Source organism: Galeopterus variegatus, unplaced genomic scaffold (assembly GCF_000696425.1).
Source record: "Galeopterus variegatus unplaced genomic scaffold, G_variegatus-3.0.2 Scaffold552, whole genome shotgun sequence".
NCBI lineage: Eukaryota > Metazoa > Chordata > Mammalia > Dermoptera > Cynocephalidae > Galeopterus > Galeopterus variegatus.
The window spans coordinates 192,843-207,170 of NW_007726663.1; the positions used below are offsets into that span (position 1 = coordinate 192,843).

Here is a 14,328-nt window from a genome sequence, read left to right on the forward strand (position 1 = left end):
TCCAGTTTTATTTTTCTCTCTGTTATTCAGTTTTATGTGTTTTTTTTCCCTATGTTTCCCAGATCACTGATGTTTTTCCTTAAATGCCTATGCTCTTAATAATCTAATCTAGTAACACTTAATTTCAGATATTTTTAATCTCTAAAAGTTCCTTTTAATTGTTCCACATATCTCCCATGTCTCTCTTATGTACATATTTTTCTTTAAATGCTTGAGCATATGGAACATATATTTATAATGGCTGTTTTAAAGTCCTTGTTGGTTAATTTTGTAATCTCTTTCATTTTTGAGAGTTTTTCTATTTTCTAATTTTTCTCCTGTCATGTTTACTGGCATATCTTATTATTTGTCATTGAATGTGAGACATAGTGACTGTTACATTGTTGAATATCTGAATTTCTTTTTCCGGCTTATTAGCTTGCAGGTAGTAAACTCACTTGCAGATTAGCTAAAACCTTTTGATTAATTTGAAATATTTTTAAGAGAAGCCTGGGAATAGCTTATGATTGAGTGATCAATGAAGAATCTCCACTTATACCAAGGTGTGTCCCTTCTGGGGTTTCTACTGAATGTTTTGAGTGACCAATGAAGAATCTTCACTTTTGCTGGTCAGAGATTGAATATCTACTGGCCCCATAAAAGCACTTGGAGTTGGTTGCTTATGACATCTCTGTTTTTCTTTGCTTAGTCTTACAGAATTTTACCCTGTACATGGGTGGTTTAGTATTCAGTAAAGTTTCAGAAGACCTCAATGAACATTTCTGGAGCAATTCCCAAATGCCCCTTGGGGAGACAGAATTACTGCATATGTCATCTGAGCATGCAGTGGAATTGTACCACAGCAGAGAAAGCCTGAAATTATAAATCTAGAAGCTTATATAGAGCAGATGGCACATTTAAATCTCCTGCCTTTGGAGACTAGAGATAGAGACCTTTGCTCTAGAACATAAACAAATCCTCTAAGGGGGTAGGAGGTGAGATTCCCTAGGTTTACAATCCCTGGAATATGAACAAATTTCTTCAGGGGAGAGGTCATTAAGTCTCTCTGGAGGGTCTATCTTTATCTCTCAAGGCTTATTTGTTACTCAATCACCCTTTATCCAGGTTACCCATAGTTTTGTTCAGAAAGTTCTTTCTTTATGGAAATATGAAAATATTCATGGAGCATCTAGTGACTTTTCTTTATGGAAATATGAAAATATTCAAGGAGCATATATGACAATCTAGTGACTGGAAGTAAATTATTTTCAATACTTTTTTTTAAAAATAAGGTGGTTCCTCATTCTTTGCTTTTAATCAACTTAAAAGATATCTTAAGTTGTCAGCTGATAGATCATTAAAACTTTTTTTATGATAGATCACTAAGTGATTTTGGCGTAAGACTCAGAAGCTCAAGAGAATTTCAAAGATTGGAGTGAGTAATGTTACTACTACAAAAATCTTTCTGTTTTCACCTATTTATTGCATGACCATATCTTGAATGAATTGTATAAAAATGAAAAACATGAATAGAATTGATTGTTGCTCCATATTCCATTCTAGCGAAATGTAATGTTACTGTATAGATACATAAACTTATTGAAAACAAAGTCTCACTAAGAGATTGACTTCTTACAGAATATTGTTATAGTTAATAATTATTATCAAAATGTGTAATATGTTTACGTTGTTTAATCAATTGTGTACTACTAATTATTTAGTGATAATCTTGTCCAGGAGAGATTTTTTAACCTTTAACTCAGCTCATTTGTTACCTCTCAGAAGACTTTCATAAATAATTCTCTTCTTACCTTCACCTACACACCCCTTGCATGCAAACATAACAGACTCACATTTTTTTCATGGTAATCATGCCACTGTATTTATTTCTCAATTTACTTTCCATCTTCGTGTTCTACTCTGATCTTAGTGAGCTCAAGATTAGGCCTTTTATTTGGTATCTTCAGGACCTAGCACAGTACCTGACAGAGTATGCATACAGTAAACGTTTCGCTAGAGGGATATGTACAGAAAGAAGGGAAATTACAGCAGACTTGAAGGAGTCTGGAAGTTATGGAGGAGTCCCAGAGGAAGTGGCATTTATATTGTACTTATATTGGAACTTACGATTGAACTAGTATGATGCTCATAGATGGTGTATACATTTCAGAGAGGGGCACAAACTATTCAAGTTTCTATCTTGAAAAACAGCTTCATATGTACAAGGAAGTGAAATTATATATTTGTATGCTACCTCCATTTTTTATCTTTTCTGTGTTTGGTGGGAATATTGTGGGAGGATAGGAGCTGCAATAATGTCAAGTAAGTCACAATCTTCTCTGTTTTCACCCAGCTCTGAAGCAGGTATTGAACTGAAGCTTGTTCTTTCATCTCTTTTGTCTTCAAAATAATGTACTATGAGTCACCTAAATTAATCTTTAAGAAAAGCACACATGGAGATTGTCTTTTAAAATAAATTGACCTTCAATGAAACCATGAGTTCAGTAGGAGGTACTAAACGATTAACTAAAAAGCTCCAACAGGCTTAATAATAGACTGACAACCACTAGCTGAACCATCAAGTTATTAAAATGGCATCATGCTCACATCTCCAATTGTAGTTTACCTATGTGTGTGATCAATTAAGCTAGATCCTCAAATTAAATCCCAGCTGTATTTATTTATTTCTCTTTAAAGGGTGGTCTTTAAAGTCCAACTGGCAAGATGGAATTTTTTTTTTTTAGAGACTTTAGCAACATTTGAATTAGAACAAAATTTGGTTATTTGATAATAATGATTAAAATATTCCCACAAATTTATTTATTTTAATTGTTATTTAAGCTTCATTCCATGCATGTAGGAGATGGCATATATGATCAAAGTGGTCTAAACTGTTTTTGTATGGCTTTTGATATTAGGACCTTATTATTTTAGTTCCCTGAGAGAATGGGTCCCATAGAATGAAATGCTGGGATATTATTATCGTAGTAAAAAAATACATATGGCAGCAATAGTGCCAAGAGATAGAGGTGTATAAACTCATGGAAAAGAAAATGCTCTGTACCAGTATTAAAGATTTTTTATCAACCAGCTGGATTCTCCCTTTTTGTGAGCTTTTAGTTATGCTAAAATAAACTTTAGGAAATGGCGCTATTACTAACATTGATAGGATATAGTAACACATAGTAAAAGAGTCAAGTATATATTTACAGATACAAATCTTATAAATAGCAAAACTTGTGCAACTCACATATTTGTTATTTATAACTAACATCAACTCAGTAAATATTTTATTCATTTATTCACTCATTCAGTAAACACTGAGCACCTGTTAGGTGCCTGGCACTTTTACATCTTCTATGTGTAGGACACTTCCTAGGCCCTTTTAGATAGGAGTACAAATATGAAATACATTTCCTTTATTAGGGGAGCTTCCAGTATACAGCACATATAGCAATAGTATGCAAGAACTAAATTAAAAAGAAGAGTAAGATCTGTGTCATAAGAGTTATACTCCTATCTCTTATTGGTGTTATAGGAGAACTTTCATCTTGTTTGGATAATCAGACAAGGCATAACCATATTGCTGAGCTGTATGCCCTCATTTGACTGTGGGCAACAATTTCATGTTAATGTTAATCTTCATCAACTGACTGAGGTAGTGCGGATCAAATTGCTCCACTATAAAGTTACTGAAGTCACTATGCACAGCTCACAATTAAGGACTGGGAAGTTATGTTCCCCCTCCTAAGGGTGGAGTATCCACGTAAATTTTTTGGAATTTTTCTGTATGGTAAGTTTCTCTTATCCCCCAAACATTTATTTATTCAATCATTTAATTATATAAGCATGGAGTCATGAATATTTATTTTATATTTTGAGTAATAATACCGTATTACTTTATGTTGCTCAAATTAATCCAGCTTTGGCCCTTGGAATCTATTTCTTTTGTCTCCTGTGACTGTTTGACATACCTCATTCAATATAATTTTTTTAAAACCCTTATTTTCTGGCTCTACAATATATTCTAGGCTTTTCTTCTATATTTCCTTCCCCATTCCTAGAATCAGCCATTTCCTGAAGAAACCCTGGTTTCTTTTATTGGAGAATGGTATTAGAAACCAAGATCTAGATTCTCGGCATGCTCTTTGCTTCTGGGGTATCATTTCTTTTAGGTCCTCTTATCTGCCAGGGCAAAAAAAAGTGTGTGCATATTAACCAGTCTATATACACATACGTATAAATATTTCTCTATGTAATCATCTGCACCTATATTATGCTAAGCATAAGTTCTTATTGATGTCTCCAGTTCTAGTCCATTATCACATGGATTATTCAAGCCTCTTTCCCTTGCTTATCTCTAAATACCTACTCCAGCAGGAAGAAACCTGGCCATCACCACTGACCATCCATTGACTTGTTTAATTCTGGGTCACATATATAATAGTATCAGAATTGTTAACCCATATCCACATGGAGAATGGCAACTAGAATACAGTGCTTATATGCAGTTTATTTTACCTTAAGTTTTATCAGTTTCACACTCCCAAAGTCACCTAGGTAGGTGCTTTTCCTCCAGCTTCTGTCAATGAGTTCCTCCCCTCCCCTATACATTTACATTTACAACACAGTTAGATTTTCTTTTCACAACTGGCGTTCCTTCCTGGGATCCCATGCGTTCTTAAAATATTTTTTTATTTGCATACATTAAGGTTGATTTTTTGTGCTATAGAGTTCTGTTAGTTTTGATAAATGCGTGTTGTTATGTATCCACCATGATAGTATCATACAAAATAGTTTCACCAACACCAATAAGAACATTTAAATCAAATTATCTTGGTTTTGGTTACAGAAAATTATTAAGTAGCCATCTTTATGTACTTCATTTAAAGTTCTATAAGTCTGGAAGAGAGAAATCATGGCAAGATACAGAAAAAAATATCAAGTAGAAAGAACTCCTAGACCCATCCAGAATATAGGTCTGAATTCATAAAATAAATAATTTGCATTCCCAAAACTGTGTTTACAAGTCTTCATGTAAAACTTCATTTTTCCTGGTATATTATAATTCGTTTTTATAGCTGAGTAGTATTCCATTGTGTAGATATACCACATTTTCTGACTTTTTTTTTTTTAACCACTCCCAAATCCAACATGCCCAGGACAGGAACCAAAATGGAAACAAATGTACATCCTGTGCAAGTTCAAGTTGTTTCTTAATCTTGTAAAGTCACACCCAGATGGTGCAATACAAATGTTCTACAGTGCTTAGCAATTTTTTTCTTATTTTAGAAAACAATGGACTAAATATGTCTATTGCAATTTTTCTTTATAACAATATATTTCAACAAATGAAGAAAATAATGGAGATCTCACACTGACATCCAGTCACTATGCTTTATATATCTTCACTGATTTAATAATGATGATAACTGATTTCATATTCCTAACAACCATATGATTTGGATACTATTTCTATTTTCATATTATAGATAGGGAAACTGAGGCACAGCGGGATTAAGTGACTTGCCCAAAGCCACACACATTTATTTACTCAAATAAGTAGTGGGCATGACTACTGGAAACTCCAGTGATTCTCATCTTTAACGAGAGAAATTGTACCTTGGAAATATCTTCAAGACTAAGAAATGTCTCATCTTTGGTCTCAAGTATGATGATAGGAAAGAATATTTGGGGCAAGCATAGTGGCTCCACTGGAATACTGACAATGACCTTCTTTGTGTGCCAGATGTGATTATAGTCTGGAGAAGACTGAACAACATCTGTCAGACCAAACTTTAAGAGAGTGGAACCGGAGCATGGGTGTATACTAATAACCTGATATCCAGATTCCCAAAGAATTATACTTCATTGCACAGGAAAGACAAGCAGTTGGGTTTTGCATTGTACAATGTGCTTATGCTGCATGACCACAGCATTAGACTGTGACAGTTCCTGAAGTTTAACTATCTCTACTAATAAACATCAATTTTTAACAACCAATACAGATTTGTTTTTTTAAAAAAGTGCTAGTACCAAAGAAATGTGAACATTAATGTGTGTATTGTATCAGTTTAAGTTTAATAGTGTAAATGTAATCCAACCATTAAATATGGAATGTTCCTAAGATTCATTCTACAAATTGACTAAAAATTAAGTGAATGTGGCGAGGACTATTAAGGAAAATAAAGAAGCTGCAATAGATTTGGTGTATTAATCGGGTTCTCCAGAGAGACAGAGCCAATAGGATATGTATATAAATATATGAGAGGGGGGCCGGCCCGGTGGCACACTGCTACAGTGCGCCGCTTGGGGGCGCGGGGCGCTCCCACCGAGGGTTCAGATCCCACATACAGACCGGTTCCCACTCACTGGCTGAGCGAGGTGCGGGCGCGATGCCGAGGTTTGCGATCCCGTTGCCGGTCCCGGTCTGGTACGGGCGCGACACTGAGGGTTGCGATCCGTTGCCGGACACGAAAAAAGACAAAAAGAAAAAAAAAATATATATATATATATATATATATGAGAGGGGATTTATTAGGGGAATTGGCTCATATGATTATGAAGACTGAAGAGTCCCACAATAGGCTGTCTCTGAACCGGATGCCTGTAGTGTGCCTCATTCCAAGCTCAGATGCCTCAGAACCAGGGAAGCCAATGGAATGATTCTCAGTCCAAGGCCAAAGGCCGGAAAGCTGGGGGATGTGGTGGGGGTGTGTCTGTGGTGTAAGTCCTGGAACCCAAAGGCTGAAAAGTCCCAAGTTTGGATGCCCACAGTCAAGAGAGAAGAGTGTATTCCACCTTCAGTGGAAATAGAGTGAGACATTTGCCTTTCTCTCTCTCTTTTTTTTTTCTTTTGTTCTTTCCAGGCCCTGGATTGGATGGTGCCCACCCATACTGAGCGTGGATCTTTCCTACCCAGTCCACTCAGGCTGACATGGTAATTTCCTCTGGAAACAGCCTCATAGATACACCCAAATATAATGCTTTACCAGGTTTCTATTCCTTAATCTACTCAAGTTGACAACTAAAATTAACCATGACATTTGGTAAAAACAATGAAAACAGTTGTAAAAATAGAAGTTACTTCTATGGAGTACCAGGTAATAATGTTTAGAGAAATCTAGAAATGAGAAGATAGTTTTAATAATAGTTCTAACATATCTTTCCTGAGCTTGGCTATTTAGAAAATGGAAAATTGGATTTTACCAGTTATGAATTATCTTAGCTTCTCTCTCCTTGGCCCTAATTTTATTTTTATTTTTACTTGTTATCTTCTTCTACACTCCCATTTCAAGGGAAGAAATGTGTAAAATAATACCATCATGCAAGAAAATTCTCTCAAGCCCCCTCCTAGTCAATTCCAAAATAATGTACATTGAGTTTTTTGTACCTCAAGGTCTGTTCATATGGGCCCGAGTTGGGCATCTCCTTCTGCCAGGTAAACTCTTAATCACCTTTTTGGGTTCCAGCTCAAATATTATTTTTTTTTTCTGTAAATATTTCACCTTTCCTAATTTGGGGGAAGAATTCTTCCTTGTCCATGTTCCTAGCATTTTGTTGAAATTATTAGCAATTCACCTAGGAAATTATTAGAAATGCAAATTATAACCCCCCACCAAAGACCCACTAAGTCAGAAATCATGAGGATGGGACCCAACAATGTGTGTTTTTAATAAGGTGATTGTGATGCTCACTCAAGTGTTGGGAACCACTACCTTAGAGCTCTGGGCTTTGTGATGGTGGTTTGATTTCTCTGAGCCTCAATGTCATCATCTCTAAAATGAGAATATCATCAACTCCTTGTAATTATAGATGTGAGAAGTAATGTACTAGGTAAAGAGCTGATGGCAAACAATTATTATGTTGTTTGTCACTAATGTGTCATTGAGGTTTTTAGGCAATTTCTCAAAACAAGTAGCTCAAGAACCCATGATAAGGGCTGAATAATTTTATAATTTTTTTCTAAACACACAAAATATAAAACCACGAAAGGAGAAAATTCTCAATTCTGTATAGTAAAAACTTCATAGATAAATCCAACAGGCAAAATATTTAACATTGTACTAATCACATTTCATTAGAGTAAGTTGTGTGTCCCTTACAGAAAAGCCTGCATGCTTCCTAGAATAAAGACTGTGACCCCTAATATACCAGGATTTAGCATAGTGCCTAGTGCAAAGAAAATAATCTATAAATCTCTGTTGAGTGACAAGCAGATAAAAAAAAAAGTAATCCATGAATTACCTCCTGATTCTTAGCTTCATTTAATTTATTACAGAGATTTTAAAAATTACTGAATGTCTCTTGGAGATTCATGGAAAATCACCATTGCTTTGAATATTGCTACCATTCCCTTAAGTGTGAAACATGCACCCACATCATATCTCTTTTGTATTCCAACCCCTTTGTGACATCTTGGGATTTCTTACAGAGATCCATAGCAGTTGTTTGCTTTAAGTTAACTGCATCTAAGGGAGCTGACATAAGGCAGCAGCCAAGTGGAAGCAGTAAGCTGATGCCTGAGATGCACGTGTCACTATTTGTCTCCTTCCTGTTCTACCTTTCTAAATGTGAGATAACCCACAAAGTACTGGAAATATAATTCAGCATTATGAATGTTCCACCAATTTATTTGTGGGTTAATAAGAGAATATATTTACTCCATCTAGTTTTCACTTTAACTAGTATTCCTAGTTAGTTTTCAGCTAAAATGATAATAATTTAAAGCTATATGCAGAGAGCACATGTTATCTGGTTTTTCTAATGAGAAGGGTTATCCACAACCCTAAGTTTGGGATGGGAATTTAGGAGTGGGATCCTTTCCCTGAGCTTTAGAATCATCTTTACAAAAAAACCTTTTCTCATAGTATATTTGTGGTGGTCTTTCTTTGAGAGACTGACCACTTTTATAAAGACATAAACTGGAACATAAGAGAACAGGGAAGGGAACATTAACCTTAACTCGGCAGACTTGGATAAACTTTCTGGAGGAGATGGATTTTTGGTTGCCTCCTAGATATGAAGAGTTCTCCAATTGACAGAAGAAGTGGAAATTGATATTGAGCAGAGGAAAGAGTGTGAGGAAAGTTATGGAAACAGAAGAGTGCAGGGAGAGCTTAGAGAATGGTGACTCCTGCAGTGGTGGGAGTGGGGCAGGTGTGCTGGAAAGTGGGCTGTGCCAGATTGAAGAAGGCCTTTTTTATAAATTTACAAACATAAACTCTATCTGCAATGAGAAGCCACCAACAGACTGACCATGTGGTTCCTGAGACTCAAAGAAAGGAGCTTTGATTTCTAACAGTTTATAAACGAGTTCAGGCTAAACTTCTGTCCTTATGTTTCTGAGATAGCCTGTTGTAGCCCACAATAACTCATTTTACATAAGGTTGCTTAGGTGGGTTTCTGTTCCCTGCTAAAACAAAGAAACAAACTTGCTTTGCATAGGACACCAGGCAGATGAGATGATCCATTCCTTCTGGAACTTGTATTTCTCTGAATTTTTTGTTAAAAACATATTGATCCAACACACTGACTCTGGCATTAGAGTGCCAGTGTTTGAATTGTGACTTGGTTCTGTGCCTTCAACTTCCTGTTTCTTGGGTTTCAATCTCTTTGTTGGAAACCTAAACTTTAACAAATCTGCTTCTAAATTAAAAACTGGTATCAGTGATGTTTTTGCTAAAAATGATCTTACTGTCATGGATGTCAGAATTGGGATGCTATGTGGATTTTGAATCTACTGAAGACCTGCAAAAGCCTTGGAACTCACTGTTTAAAAGTCTTTGGCAATGAAATTAGACTAAAGAAACTAAAAGGAAAAGACAGTAAGAAAGACTGAGACGCAAGAACACTTTTGGCCAAAAATCTATTGTACAGTCAGTCAGGATGAATTAAAAGAAGTGTTTGAGGATGCTGTGGAGATCAGATTAGTCAGCAAGGATGGGAAGAGTAAAGGAATTGCTTATACTGAATTTAAGACAGAAGCTGATGCAGAGAAAACCTTTGAAGAAAAGCAGGTAACAGAGATCGATGGGCGATCCATTTCACTCCACTACACTGGAGAGAAAGGTCAAAGTCAAGACTATAGAAGTGGAAAGAATAGCACGTGGAGTGATGAATCAAAAACTCTTGTTTTAAGCAACCTCTCCTACAGTGCAACAGAAGAAACTCTGCAGAAAGTCTTTGAGAAGGCCACTTTTATCAAAGTGCCCCAGAGCCAAAATGGCAAATCTAAAGGGTATTTATAGAATTTGCTTCATCTGAAGATGTTATAGAAGCTTTAAATTCCTGTAATAAAAGAGAAACTGAGGGCAGAGCAATCAGGCTGGAGTTGCAAGTACCCTGGGGATCAACTAATGCCAGAAGTCAGCCATCTAAAACTCTGTTTGTCAAAGGTCTGTCTGAGGATACCACCAAAGAGACATTAAAGGAGTCATTTGATGGCTTTGTTCGTGCAAGGATAGTCACTGACCAGGAAACCAGATCCTCTAAAGGGTTTGGTTTTGTAGACTTCAACAGTGAGGAAAATGCAAAAGCTGCCAAGAAGACTGTGGAAGGTGGTAAAATTGATGGAAACAAAATTACCTTGGACTGGGCCAAGCCTAAGGTGAAGGTGGCTTCGGGGTCATGGAGGAGGCAGAGGAGGCTTTGGAGGCCAAGGTGGTAGCAGAGGATGTCGAAGCGGATTTGGTGGCAGAGGCCAGGGAGTTTTGGGAGGGTGTGGGAGCTTCCGCGGAGGCAGAGGAGGAGGAGGAGACCACAAACCACAAGGAAAGAAGACAAAGTCTGAACAGTTCTGTCTCTGTCTTTACCTCTTCCATTTGAAAGAAAGGACTCTGGGGTTTTTACTGTGTTACCTGATCAATGACAGAGCCTTCTGAGGACATTCCAAGACAGTATGCAGTCTGGTGGTCTCCTTGGAAATCCATATAGATAACATTTCAAGGGTGGTCCCTGTTGGTTTTGACTGGATATTCATTTGAACTTTTTAAAAAGATGAGTGTGATAGAGCTAACCCTTATCTGTGAGTTTTGAAGTTATATCGTTTCATCCCACATACAAAACATTTTTTTTCCTACCAAAAAAAAAATTCTGATTTGACCACTTACCTTGAGTAAATCACTTAACTTCTGTGTCTCACTTTTCTCATTTGTAGGATGGGATAGTAATAATACTTGCTTCCTAGGGTTGTGAAAAATTAAACAAAGTATTATATGTCAAAATATTAAAAAAATGCCCAATACGTAGAAGCTTTTGGAAGTGTTAGCTATTAAAATTTAAGGGTGCCAAAAGAAAGATACTTACAGGAAATATTTGATCCTGGAAAAAATTTTCGTAAAATAAGTGATTTTTATTTATTTGTTTTAAACATATAATGACCCAGATGACTATTATATTTTGGATTAAGGCATTTGGGACAAAGACATCCCCTCTCACATGAAAGAATGAAAGGTGTGTTGGAGATGAGAAGGGAGGAAGTGACGAGAAGTGAGTAGGAAAGAAAGCAAGAAAGTTTCGGAGGTTTTTTCCCTCCTGTGAGGGGAAAACAAACCAAATATGTAATATTTTGAAATGTACAGATGCTAGATTATATTTCTATCATGTAATCATGCTGTCTTGAAACTAGAACAAATTGCTTTGGTTGTTTGTCTGTTTGTAAAAGAATCAAAACAATATCACCTCTGAAATATCCTCAGGTGTGTTCAAAGAACATCATTTTGTGAAGATTCTAAGAATGATTCTATGCCATGTGACGTGTGGAAAAGGAGAAAGGGATCTTCAGGATCCACCAACTGACCCGAAAGTACTTCTAGGCCACTGTGTATTTTAAAACTGAAGATTCCCCCTTTTTGGCATAATTTCAACTAAAAATTTCAAGCATCTAATGTACCTTCAATTATCAGTGTTTCCTAGTCATTCCAGAAGGAAGAACAACTAGTTTAATTGCCTTGTAAATAAAAAAATAATTACATTGGTATAGTTTGACTGTGTTTTTATACGAATTCTTCTGTTATAGTTTTTCAGTTTTTTCCTACACTTGACAAACTGCCTTAGAAACTCATCCCCACCTCCACCCCCACCAATGCAACCACAATTTCTGATTTTTTTTTATTATAGCAGTGGTTTTTGACAGCCATAGGTCATGGAGTTCTGAGACATCCTGTATCAATTATTAATGTCTGAGTTTGATTTGAGCTATCTTTGCATGTGAATGGAGACTAATTTTCCTGTCATCAGTACAGATGTTTTTCTTGGCTGCTGAAGTGAACTGTTGCTTCATTATTGCTGCTGTGCTTTTTGTTATTATTTTATTTCTTTAAATGATAGGTCACTCACAGGTGGTAAGGACAAAATTGTGAGGTGATGGGCAAATAAGGAGGCAAATACCTAACTTATGTAATGTATTCCCACTCCTAGAGGGTGGAAAAGCACATAATATAACACCCTAATATTTATGGAAAGGCCAAGCAAATGTTAAACAAAACCTATAAAAAAAATCTGTATACTTAAAGATAGCTTGCATCAGTAGATAACTTGAGAATACAATAAATAATTCTGCTTCTCATTTATTATTATGTAATTTATACCATATTCATGCATAATTTTTGTTCTCCTTAAATGGGTACACGCATATTGAGTTTGAATGAAATTAAGAGGAAAGAGTATATGTTGCTTTGCCTCCAACAGCTTTGTCACCCCTTTTCCCCTGGGTGATGGAGCTGCCAAAGCTTACTAAAAGCCCATCTCTTCTGAGCAGGGAGAAGCCCCAGAAAGGGGTTAATATCCCAGGACCTTCAAGTGTGAGGCATCCTTCCATTTGGGAAATTAACCACGCATTGGGGTTCTCTTCCTGCATTTATTCTCCAGACCAGCAAGTTATAGGAAGAGACATAGGTGGGGTTTTGCTGAGTACAGCTTAACAAGTTTTACAATGGAAGCTGGTAACATTCACTAAAAACAAGTCAGATGACATTCTATTAGACAATTAAGTGATCCACTAATAAAGGCTTGATTCTAGCAAACATTCCTTCTCCCTCCAGCAACTTCTCAGTAACTTTACCTATCAATCAGTAACCTGTCTGTCTTTGAGCCAGCAACCTTGCTGTGTTACAATTCTTATCTTGCAACAGAGACTCAATAGCCTAGGGAAATTTTCCTGTCTTTTGCAAGGTCAATATTTGAAATTGCAAGGCTTTGGAAGACCAGGCCCTGTAAAGTACATTTGCTTTATGAATCCTCTACAAGTATATGTTTGGGTTACTGTAACCTTTTCAAGTAATTTATTGCCAGTGTTAAAAAAAGTTGGAGATATTATTCCAAAGAGCAAGGTCTGAATATATTTCTTTTAATTATGACTCTTATAAGATCTTTGATATTACAAATCCTTTCTTGCCTTTATACCACTAGCAGAGGTACATATAAAATAAATGAATTAATGAATATCATGAATAAACTTGAAAATAGGGAAAATGTTTAGCTATTTTTAGAATGTATGGATGTAAAATTCTATAATTTGCTTTCTTTGAGAACTCTTGTGTATGTCAACCAAGTATACTCAGAAAAAAACATATTTTTTGGTGTAAGAACTGAGTGACTTAGAATAATATCTGGTGATAATTTATCTTTCAAAAACATTATTTGGTATTTCCTTTTTATTATAGGCTGCAACTTCACTGAATTCACTTGTTAGTACTAGAAGTTTTTTTGGTGGAGTCTTTAGCAGTTTCTATGTATACAATCATGTCATCTGCAAATAGGAATAGTTTGACTTCCTCCTTTCCAATTTGGATGCCATTTATTTCTCTCTCATGCCTTATTACTCTGGCTAGAACTTCTAGTACTATGTTGAGTAAGAGTGGGGAAAGTGGGCCAGAGTGGGGAAAGATTGTTCCAGATCTTAGAGGGAAACCCTTCAACTTTTGTTCATTTGGTATGATAATAGCTGTGGGTTTGTCATATATTGCCTTTATTGTATTGAGGTACATTCTTTCTATATCTGATTTGTTGAGCATTTTTATCATGAAGGGGTGTTGGTTTTGTCAAATGCTTTGTTTTCCATCTATTGAAATGATCATATGGTTTTATCCTGTTGATGTGATATATCACATTTATTGATTTGCATGTATCGAACCATCCTTACATCCCTGAAATAAATCCCACTTGATCATGATGAATGATCCTTTTAGTGTATCATTGTATTTGGTTTGCTAGTATTTTGTAAAGAGTTTTCTCACCTATGTCAATATCAGCAATATTGGTCTCTAGTTTTCTTTTCCTGTTGTGTCTTTTTCTGGTTTTGGTATGAGGGTAATACTGACACCATAGAATGAGTTTGCAAGTACTGAC

At 36.0% G+C, this 14,328-nt stretch overlaps 1 pseudogene; it reads left to right on the forward strand.

The window, feature by feature from the left end:
* Positions 1-9,584: 9,584 nt before the first annotated feature.
* LOC103588332 lies at positions 9,585-10,862 on the forward strand (annotated as a pseudogene).
* The last annotated feature ends 3,466 nt before the right edge of the window (positions 10,863-14,328 follow it).